Here is an 11,613-nt window from a genome sequence, read left to right on the forward strand (position 1 = left end):
CCTCTTGAGCATGGAGTTCACCAGAGCTTCACAGGTTGCCACGGGAGTCCTCTTCCGCTCCTCCATAATGACATCACAGAGCTAGTGGATGTTAGAGACCTTGTGCTCCTCCACCTTGCATTTGAGGATGCCCCACAGATGCTCAATAGGGTTTAGGTCGAGAGACATTCTTGGCCAGTCCATCACCTTTACCTTGAGCTTCTTTAGCAAGGCAGTGGTTGTCTTGAAAGTGTGTTTGGGGTCGTTATCATGTTGGAATACTGCCCTGCGGCCCAGTCTCCGAAGGGAGGGGTTCATGCTCTGCTTCAATATATCACAGTGCATGTTGTCATTCATGGTTCCATCAATAAACTGTAACTCCCCAGTGCTGGCAGCACTCATGCAGTCCCAGACCATAACACCACCATGCTTGACTGTAGGCAAGGCACACTCCTCACCTGGTTGCCGCCACACATGCTTGACACCATCTGAACCAAAAAAGTTTATCTTGGTCTCATCAGACCACAGGATATGGTTCCAGTAATCCATGCCCTTAGTTTGCTTGTCTTCAGCAAACTGTTTGAGGGCTTTCTTGTGCATCATCTTTAGAAGAGGCTTCCTTCTGGGATGACAGCCATGCAGACCAATGTGATGCGTAAGGTCTGAGCACTGACAGGCTGACCCCCCACCCCTTCAACCTCTGCAGCAATGCTGGCAGCACTCATACATCTATTTCCCAAAGACAACCTCTGGATATGACACTGAGCACGTGCACTCAACTTCTTTGGTTGACCATGGCAAGACCTGTTCTGAGTGAACCTGAGTAAACTGAACCTGTCCTGTTAAACCGCTGTATGGTCTTGGCCACTGTGCTGCAGCTCAGTTTCAGGGTCTTAGAAATCTTATGATAGCCTAGGCCATCTTTATGTAGAGCAATAATTATTTTTTTCAGATCCTCAGAAAGTTCTTTGCCATGAGGTGCCATGTTGAACTTCCAGTGACCAGTATGAGAGAGTGAGAGCAATAACACCAAATTTAACACACCTGCTCCCCATTCACACCTGAGACCTTGTAACCCTAACAAGTCACATGGCACCGGGGAGGGGAAATGGCTCATTGGGCCCAATTTGGACATTTTCGCTTAGGGGTATACTCACTTTTGTTGCCAGCGGTTTAGACATTAATGGCTGTGTGTTGAGTTATTTTGAGGGGACAGCAAATTTACACTATTTTACAAGCTGTACACTCACTACTTTACATTGTAGCAAAGTGTCATTTCTTCAGTGTTGTCACATGAAATGATATACAGTGGAACCTTGCGAGTAACGCGGTTAACGAGCGTTTCGCAATACGAGTACTGTATTTTTAAAAATCGTAACTCGTTTTTCTGAGTGTTGTCTCGCAAAATGAGCACGATTCAGGCCGAAGCAGTGTGCAGTACCACTTTTGGCCTGAGGTAGGGGGGGCGCCGGAGCTGAGCAGAGCCAAACGTCACGTTCGGAAATGCACGGAAAGGCCCAAGTACAGCACGGCTGACCTCGGCAAATCTTGGGTAGGAAGTCTTTCCGAGGTTTGCCAAGGTCAGCCGAAGTGTCCTCGGGCCTTTTCGGCTGTTTCCGAGGCTCTCCAGCGCCCCCCCGCCTCTGGCCGCATGCGGTATTGAAGTCAATGTGGAACAAATTATTTTAGTTTCCATTGACTTCAATGGGAAAACTCGCTTTGATATGCGAGTACTTTGGATTACAAGCATACTCCTGGAACGGATTATGCTCGTAATCCGAGGTTCCACTGTAATAAAATATTTACAAAAATGTGATGGATGTACTCACTTTTGTGAGATACTGTATACACAGGGCTGGACTGGGACAAAAATTTGGCCCTGGACTTCATCCAGACTGGCTCACTTTAATTTTGCAAACACGCACAAAAACAGTATATAAACTATACGCAGTTGCGCAAAAAAATGTGACCCCTCTACACCCCAGATACCCTCTGCACTGTCACCTCTCTACCTCAGACATCCCCAGCACTGTGACCCCCTCTACCCTTTATCCCCAACCCCCAAAGATACTCCTACGCAATGTGACCCCTCGTCCCATTCTCCCCCCGATACCCCCTGCACTATCACCTCTCTACCTCAAGGATATCCCCAGCAATGTGACCCCTCCACCCAATATCCCCCCCCACCCATAACCCCCACAATGTGACCCTTCCACCCATTATTCCCCCCCACCCATACCCCCCACAATGTGACCCCGCCACCCAAAACCCCCCCCAACATATGACCCCTCCACCCAATATCCCCCCCACCATGTGACCCCTCCACCCAATATCCCCCCCCACCCATATCCCCCACAACCATGAATCAGACTGAGACAGAAGTACATTTAAATCACACTTGTTTATTAATAATAATAATAATAATAATAATAATAATAATAAAAAGATAAACAGAGTAAATGTAGTCAAAACATAGCCAGAGTTCAGGAACCAGGATGGATAGTCAGACAAGCCAAAACGTCATGGAGCCAGAGATGAGCGTAGTAGAACAGCAATCAGGATCTGGAGCCAGAAGGAATGTCAGCCCAGGAATTTAACCTGTTCACGATGGAATTTGCACTTCTCCAATTTACAATGGAGATTGTTCTCTCTTCGTTTCTGAAGCACACGACAGACATCTGTGTGGTGGCGCTCCAGGGACTTGGAAAATATGAGGATACCGTTGAGATAAACCACCAAACATAACTGCAACAAATCTCGGAGAACATCGTTAATAAATTCCTGGAAAACTGCCGAGGCGTTACAAAGTCCAAAAGGCATTACAAGGTACTCATAATAGCCTGTTCTGGTATTAAAGCGGGGGTCCACCTAAACCGCAAAAAAAAAAAAAAAATATTAAAAGCCAGCAGCTACAAATACTACAGCTGCTGACTTTTAATACATGGCCACTTACCTGTCCCAGGGTCCAGCGATGTCGGCAGGTGACGCCGAGAACCCGCTCGGTTCTCGGCAGCTGCCGCCGCCATCCTAGGTGAGGGAATCAGGAAGTGAAGCGTTGCGGCTTCACTTCCCGGTTCCCTACTGCGCATGCGCGAGTCGCGCTGCGCATCGTAACTGGTCCCCGCTATCTCCTGGGAGCTGTGTGTTTCCCAGGAGACAGCGCGGAGGGACAGGAAGAGGCATAGACTCCAATGGGAGTCTATGCCGGAAGTGGGTGCAAATACCTGTCTTAGACAGGTATCTGCACCCCCCTGAAAGGTGCCAAATGTGACACTGGAGGGGGGAGGGTTCCGAAAAGTGGAAGTTCCATTTTTGTGTGGAACTCCGCTTTAAATGCAGTTTTCCACTCGTTGCCCTCCTTAATCCCCACGAGATTGTATGCCCCTCTCAAATCAAGCTTTGTGAAAGGACCTTGGCTACCTTCTGGAAGCATGACTTACTGCATTGTGGTGACCAGGAGAAAACCTCAGCATGGAGCCAATCAAAAGAGGGGTTGTGCCTCTGTAACCAAGGATAACCAATAACCAGCGGAAACTTAGGTGAGGAAATAAATTTGAATTAGAATATCTCATGGTGAAGAGCCATGGACAACGGAACAGTCTGATGAGTCACATGGGCAGGCTGTAGAGGTCTCCCGTCAAGAGCCTCAATGGCAAGTGGAGTGTCACGCAGCTGCAGTGGAATCGAGTGCTTCGATACAAAGGCAGAATCAATGAACAGGCCTGCAGCCTCAGAGTCGATTAGAGCCTGTATCTTGAGAGATGACTCAGCCCAAGAAAGGGTAACCAAAACCAGGGGCTTATCCTTCTGGATAACTGGGGACGAAACAACGCCACCTAAGGTCTGTTCGTGACAGGACCTCAAGGTTCGGGCGTTCCCTGAATGGGTAGGACAAGACTTCAAAAAGTGACCTGCCTGGCAACAATAAAGGCACAATCTCTCCCTCCTCCTAAGGGTTCTCTCATCCGCAGAAAGACGAGTAAAGCCCGAGTGCATGGGTTCATCTTCACAGACCGACTTGGTACCAGGAGGCATGGGAGGTGAGGGAGGCAAGGGTGGGACTGCAAAGTTCGGAGACAAATGTACAGGAGGCTTCTGCAAGCGCTCCTTAAAAGGAAGTCTTTCTCTGAGTCTGGAGTTAATGAGGATGGCAAACGTGATCAAGCTCTCCAGCTCAGTGGGTATATCTCGGGCTGCTATCTCATCCTTGATGGTATCAGAGAGACCATGAGAAAAAGCAGCCACAAGGGCTCATTGTTCCAAGCAACCTCTGCTGCCAGAGTACGGAATTCAAGGGCGTAATCAGCAACAGTCCTCTTACTCTGTTTGATGGACATGAGGCACTTGGCAGCAGAAGCGGAGCGTGCGGGAATGTCAAATACCCTTTTAAAAAAGCCACAAACTCTGGGTAACTCAAGACAACAGGTTTTTGCATCTCCCATAGAGGGTTTGCCCAGGCCAAGGCTCTCTCAGAAAGCAAAGATATCACAAAACCTACTTTACTTCTGTCCGTGGGAAACGCCTGGGGCAGCATCTCAAAGTATATCTCAACCTGGTTGAGAAACCCTCTGCATTGGACTGGATCGCCCCCAAATGGCTGGGGAAGCGGAACCAGACATACCTCTTATAGAGGTAATACTCGAGGCAGGTGCCTGCAAAGAGACTAGAGCAGCAGCAGGGAAGGCCTGCAACACAGTGGGAGGTTCCAGGTGAGCCGTGCGACTCAGGAGCGTTTGTAACGCCATGGCAAACTGATCCATGCGGTGATCCTGCTCATCCAATCTGGAAAAAATATTACCAACAAGTGGATTAACTGCATGTTCTGAATTCATGGCTTTCGCCTACTGTCAGAAACCATGAATCAGACTGAGACAGAATATCATGGTTATGCAATAGAGTTTCTCTGTCAGCTTACCTGTCTCCATGTGTTCTCTGTGATCTCTAAAGACCAGCTGCCTCTCACCTGACTGGTTTTATAACCTCTCCTCTAAGCATGGCCCCACCCCAGGCCCTATCAGGGAACCCTATATTAACCTGTGCACTGCAAGCCAGCAGTGCTGATCAACCATTGTGTGTTAGCATCCGTGTGTACTTGCTGTGTTTCCTACGTCTGATTCCAGTTACTGACTTTGGCCTGTTCTTAACTGTTCCTGTCAGCTCGTGACCCTGACCTTTGGCGTGTCCCCGACCATCCCTGTTTGCCTGTGACCCTGAACCTTGGCGTGAACTCTGTTGTCCTTGTCTGCTTGTGGCCACGACCTTGGCTTGTCCCTTACTTTCCTTGTTGTTCCAGCCTGCTGCCTCCTTCCTCTTCTCCTGTAGTCTACGGTGAGCGTGAGCTGTGAGACCCTGGGGGCCGCGACCTGGAGCAAGACTGCAGAGCAGTCCATCCTCACCACTAGAGGCTCTGGTGAACACCCGCTGGCTCTTAGACTCCGCGCCCTGGGGAATCTATGCTCTAGCTCCCACTGGGATCCATGTTAGTTATCCTGTAAACCAGCTTCCTGAACCTTCCAGGGTTCAATCCGCAGCAGTCAGTCCTAGGGTCCACTACCTTAGCGGTGCACTTCTGTCTCCTACAGAGTGCATCTGTCACCTGGTCCCAGGTGACCTGACACAGAAGTACAGTTGAATCACACTTGTTTAATAATAATAAAAAGGTAAACAGAGTAAACGTAGTCAAAACATAGCCAGAGTTCAGGAACCGGAACGGATAGTCAGACAAGCCAAAACGTCAGGGAGCCAGAGATGAGCGTAGTAGAACAGCATGGAGGCTCTGGAGCCAGAAGGAATGTCAGCCAAGCAAGTCTTTAACAGGAACACAGGAGAGCATCTCTAGATATGTGACCAAGGAGAAGCAGGGATAATCTGGGCTGGACAGCTTAAGTAGTCAGGACTGACGAGCAGGATATCATCAACAGGTGAGTCACTGTGGAGAGAAAGGAGCTGGCAATTAGCAGACAGCTGAGCCGTCAGCTTTGAGAAGGAAGGGTTGAGCCCAGCCCTGACATCACCCAATATTCCCCCCACCCATATCCCCCTCACTGTGACCCCTCTATGCCCCTGATACCTTTTCTATAGACAGAAGGTGGTCCCAAACTCAGCGGCATTCACAGCTCACACCCAGTCACAGTTCTAACAAGGCTGCTGTTCTGAGAGTTCTCACTCACAAGGCTGCACAAGGATTGCTGCTATTGGTTTCACAATCCTCTTCACACGCACTGGCTGCATGCCGTGGGTTGCAGCGTGAGCGGACACAGAGGGATATGGGCGGGGGGTGGAGCAGATTCATCCTCCTTCCTCTTTCATTTGTTTAGAAAGTGAGAGGGGGCTGCGCTGTCTGCCCGACTCAGATCCCAGTCTTGACAGCCAGCCCGGTCTTCTCTCTGCCAGGAGCATCTCATGGGGCCCCCTACTGGCCACGGGCCCCTCGGGCAGCGCCCGAGTGCCCAAATGGTCAGTCTGCCCCTGGGCAGTACTGCGGTGCTCAAATGAATGGCTGCGCGAGAAGCGCAGCCATTACATTGACAGGCTGTAACTCAAACCGGCCCACTGAGCCATCGGCCCACCGGGAAACTCCCAGTAGTCCCAAAGGACAGTACATGCCTGTATATACATTATCTGACCCTTCCAGGTAAGGGGGTCCACATGCATGCTGCAGGCGGCTCGCTTCCGCTGTGATTACAGCAGAAGCTGATTGGCTGGTGCAGGGTACTCAATGTCCTCTGGCACCTGCCTATCATCGGGCATAGAGACAGAACTGCGATCTGCCTATGTAAACAAGACGGATTGCTGTTCTGACAGGGAATTAATTCCATCTCTTCCCCTAGTAAAATCGCCTCACATAGTATAGTAACACACTGGCTAGGCACACAGTTAACCCTTTGATCAATCCTGATGTAAACCCCTTCCCAGCCAGTGTCATTAGTACAGTGACACTGCATCATTTTAGCACTGATCACTGTATTAGTGTCACTGGTTCCCAAAAAGTGTCAGTTAGTGTCAGAATGTCCGCGACAATATTGTAGTCCTGCTATAAGTCGTTGATCGCCACCATTACTAGTAAAAAAATTAAAAAATTAAAATATCCCATAGTTTGTAGACGCTATAACATAAACCAATCAATATACTCTTGTTGGAATTTTTTACCAAAAATATGTAGCAGAATACATAAATTAATGAAGAAATTTGATTTATTATATTTTTTTTATTGGATATGTTTTATAACAGAAAGTAAAAAAGATGATCACATTCCAACAAAAAAAGCTATATTTGTGGGAAATAAAGGACAAAAATTGTATTTGTGTACAGCGTTGTATAACCACACAATTGTCAGTTAAAGTAACACAGTGCTGTATGTAAAAAAAAAGGACCTGATCATGAAAGGGGGTAAATCTTCTGGAGGTCAAGTGGTTAAATCTTAAATATCTAGTAAGTTCAGTCACATTAAACCAGACTTGTTCTGTAATTTTGAAGAAGTTTTGTAGCTTATCCAAGTCACTTCTTCAGTTTTAATGTGTTTTCGGAAAATACCCGAGCGTTTATATTCACACAGGGAGCACTTGACACCTTGATCCAATTACCATGGAAAGGCAAATGCAACTGTCCAAGAACAGGATGGGTGGTGTGCAAGTTGTGGAACCACCCTGTTCTAGTTACATAATCCCATCCTTGGTGTCAGGAAGGCTTCATAAGTGTTCATCCTTCTATTTGCATAGCTTCCAACTGTCCCTGATTTCAAGAGACTGTCCCTGATTTGGAGCAATGTCCCTCTGTCCCTCATTCCTCCTCATTTGTCCCTTATTTTGGTCTGATATATAAAGCTGTATATAAAATGCACTTTTTATCTATCAAAAAGTGTTTCCCAGTGCTAAACCTTTGATCTGATTTCTAAATGGCTGCATTTGTAAAATTCCAAAAGCCAATATAAAAGAATAGTAGTGGTAAAAAAAAGTACTTGTGGGTTTAACCAATTTTGTTTTTTTGTACAATTCTTCTTTAAGGGGCGTGGCAAGGGGTGTGTCCTATGCCTACATACTTTTGCTGATAGGTGTCCCTTATTCCCATCTCAAAAAGTTGGGAGGTATGTATTTGTGCAGCTAAAGATGTGAAAAATGGAGCTGAACTGCTTGACCAAGCTTTTATGAATTGAGTTTCAGCCACAATATTTACTGTTTGGCTATTTGATTGGGTGTATCAAATAAAGTGGCCACTGAGTATATATACTGCAGAACTGTAATGCGTTTTTATCATCTAGGTGACTGAAATTTGTACAGTGTGCTTTCTGTCCAAAAATGAAACATGAGATGTAGATATGAGACAAGAATAGAGAACATTGCTGACACCAAGACTTCAAGAGTGAGGGAGAGGTCAACCGGCTCCAGGTCACCACCTAGACATTTCCTGCCAAGGCACAACTCCTACTCATTGATCACGATGTGATTGTTTGCTACTATATTTTCCTTCCTTTATTTGTTCTAGATAATGCCTACCTTTTGTCTTTTTGAGATGGCATTGAAACACCATTTACTGTTTATATCAATACATTATTGCGCAAACAGCATGGGGTTTCAGTTTATATGGAATGAATCATTGTGTTTGCCCTGTATTATAATGTATGTTACATTCCATTGCATGTTAGGCTTCAGAAATTTATTTTTCATGAAACACATGATGTGTCCATAGAGCAATGCACTATATTTATGAGTTTCCATTGCTGTTGTTTTGCAGCAATTTCATTACAGAATTCCAATACCTTTTTTAAAAACATATTATTATTAAGGGGTAGGAAGGGGTTGGCAGTAAATCCTGTCAGTTCCAGATTTGTGGCTCAAATCTATGTCTGAATTTGCCAAGGCAGCTATTTTTAAACCATAGTGAACGGCATGGCCTTTGAACTATGGCCAGCTGCCTGGGAATGTCCAATAAGGAGGCTTTTGGATAAGCCAGCCCCCTCACAATAAAAGGAGGGGGTACAGAACAGAGCATTGGAAGCTGCTGTAGGGAAAGGATATGGAAAGCTAACTACCTGCATAGGGAGAGATTAGGGTCAGTTAAAGTGGTAGTAAACTTCGTTTTTTGACTTGCACCTTCAGGAAAGCCTATAATAAGGCTTACCTGTATGTACAGTGAATATCTCCTAAACTTGCCATGTTTAGGAGATATTCACACTGCATGCAGCCAGTGACGTCAGCGGCGCATGCACTCTGAGGTCTGGCATACCGTACCGGACTTTTAGAGCTTGTACCGTAAACAAGGGCTCCCGCTGCCATGTGTGGGAGTGACATCTCAAATTACATCACATTCACTATACCCCACTATCCTATAGTAAGATTAAAAGTTAGGCGTACACTGATTAGGCCCATTTGCCTTGATTTAAACTGTTCTGCCGCTGGACAACTTAAAATTGCTGTACCCTTTTTATTCCTAAACCCAAATGTAATATATTGCAGCTTACCAGTCCTCAGATATACAGTAGTTGCTGCTTTAGTTTTCTTTTCAGGCTGTTTTTCATTTATTTTCACTTGGTGATCCTGCTAAAAACACACTTCCTGGGGTGACAACGTTTACTCACTATACTGTATCAAAGAACAACCTTGTCACGCTCGCAAAGGAAGTGTTAAAGCGGAGTTCCACCCAAAAGTGGAACTTCCGCTCATCCGATTCCCCCCTCCCACCACCGATGCCACAATTGGCACCTTTCAGGGAGGAGGGGGGTGCAGATACCTGTCTAATACAGGTATCTGCACCCACTTCCAGGAATAGACTGCCGTGTCACGCCCCTTCCCGCACATCCCCCCCCCCCGCTTTCTCCTGGGAAACACACAGGTCACAGGAGATAGAGGGGACCAGTTAGGATGCGCAACACGACTCGCGTATGCGCAGTAGGGAACCGGGAAGTGAAGCCGCAACACTTCACTTCCTGATTCCCTCACCGAGGATGGCGGCGGCAGCTGCCGAGACCCATGCGATTGATCGGCTTCGACTGCCGACATTGCTGGAACCCGGGACAGGTAAGTGTCCATTTATTAAAAGTCAGCAGCTGCAGTATTTGTAGTTGCTGGCTTTTAATATATTTTTTTTTTAGGTGGACTCCCGCTTTCCCCCTATCCTCTTCTCTATAACATGAGGGGTGTTCTGTAGTTCACAAAGGAGAACTGGGCAGGGCTAATAACATGGCTTGACATAATGCTGCAGATTGTACAGGACAGCACTGGATTTCTGGTGAGATCAAATGTTTTTTTATTCTTCTCTGCACTCATGGTGTTGTTAACATACCAAAAGATAGTAAATAAGAGAAGTTCACTGATATTTGTTTTTTTCATTGTAGTATTGATACATGTCCCCTATGGCAGTGGCAAGCTCCCTAATCCTTGTATACCAATATTTGCCCATTAGCCCTAAAAACGGCTAGGCTAGGGTAAAGTAAAGCTGCCAATGCATTTCAGCTGCTCTTTTGTCCCCGATTCATCGGGGCTTAAAAGCTGTACAGATTTGGACTCAATAGAAAAACTATGGAAATTATGATGTTGACATTTGTCAGGTGCAGTAGCTCTTGTTATACTTACTTGCTCTGTTGCATGGGATTTGCACAGAGCAGCCTGAATTCTCCTCCTCTCGGGTCCCTCTTCTGTGATCCTGGCCCCTCCCTTCTGTTCAGTGCCCCCACAGTGCCCCCACAGCAAGCAGCTTGTTATGGGGGCACCCAAGCCGAGTCACAGCTCCCCATAATGTCCATTCAGACACATAGCCCTGTCCCAGCCCCGCCCCCTCTCTTCCCTGATAGGCTAGCTGACTTTGATTGACAGCAGCAGGAGCCAAAGGGGTCACTGCTGTGTCTCAGCCAATCAGGGAGGAAGAATCTCGGAAGGCTAAGACACATCGCTGTACAGAAAGGGACCTCGGGTAAGTGTTAGGGAGGCTGCTGCACACAGAAGGCTTTTTATCTCAATGCATAGAATGCATTAAGATAAAAAAAAACCTTCTGCCTTTACAAATCTTTTAAGCTAGTGGCAAAGCATCCTTATGCAGTGCCAATAACTAAAGAGCTACTTTACCTTCAAGGAATGTCAGCTTTTTTCTTTCATTGTTTGATTCTGGCAGGCATTATTTGTCCAGTCATGCCCCTTTACACCTCAATTGCCAAGAAAGAATGCCATACATGATAATGGCACCCTTTATTATTAGCCAATGCTATGAGAACACAGACTGAGCACCACTCACTGCCCTCTTCTCTGCTTAGGACACATGTTCCCTGATCTCCTGTCAAATATGAATGAACCTAGAAGTGCTCAGTCCTGAGCACTTCCATGTTCATTCTCAGTGTGGGGGCTGGATGCTGGGGTATGATGGGTACACAGATACAACATACCCCCACCCTCATGACACACACTCCCACAAACTTAGAATGCCATATCATTTTAGTAAGCAGATGCATTATATAGTAGAAGTTTTGGACATTATATTGTATTCGTGTGCTTGAAAAAAGTATATTTTAGTATATTTTTATTGAACGCATAAAATGATAAACATTTGTACAGCCATTGTATAACTTATAAAATGCTAAATACCATCTTTAAATTCTATAGGTCTTACTCTTTGAGAAAATATATGGGAAGGGAGTAAAAAACTTAG

Source organism: Aquarana catesbeiana, linkage group LG05 (genome assembly GCF_042186555.1).
Source record: "Aquarana catesbeiana isolate 2022-GZ linkage group LG05, ASM4218655v1, whole genome shotgun sequence".
NCBI lineage: Eukaryota > Metazoa > Chordata > Amphibia > Anura > Ranidae > Aquarana > Aquarana catesbeiana.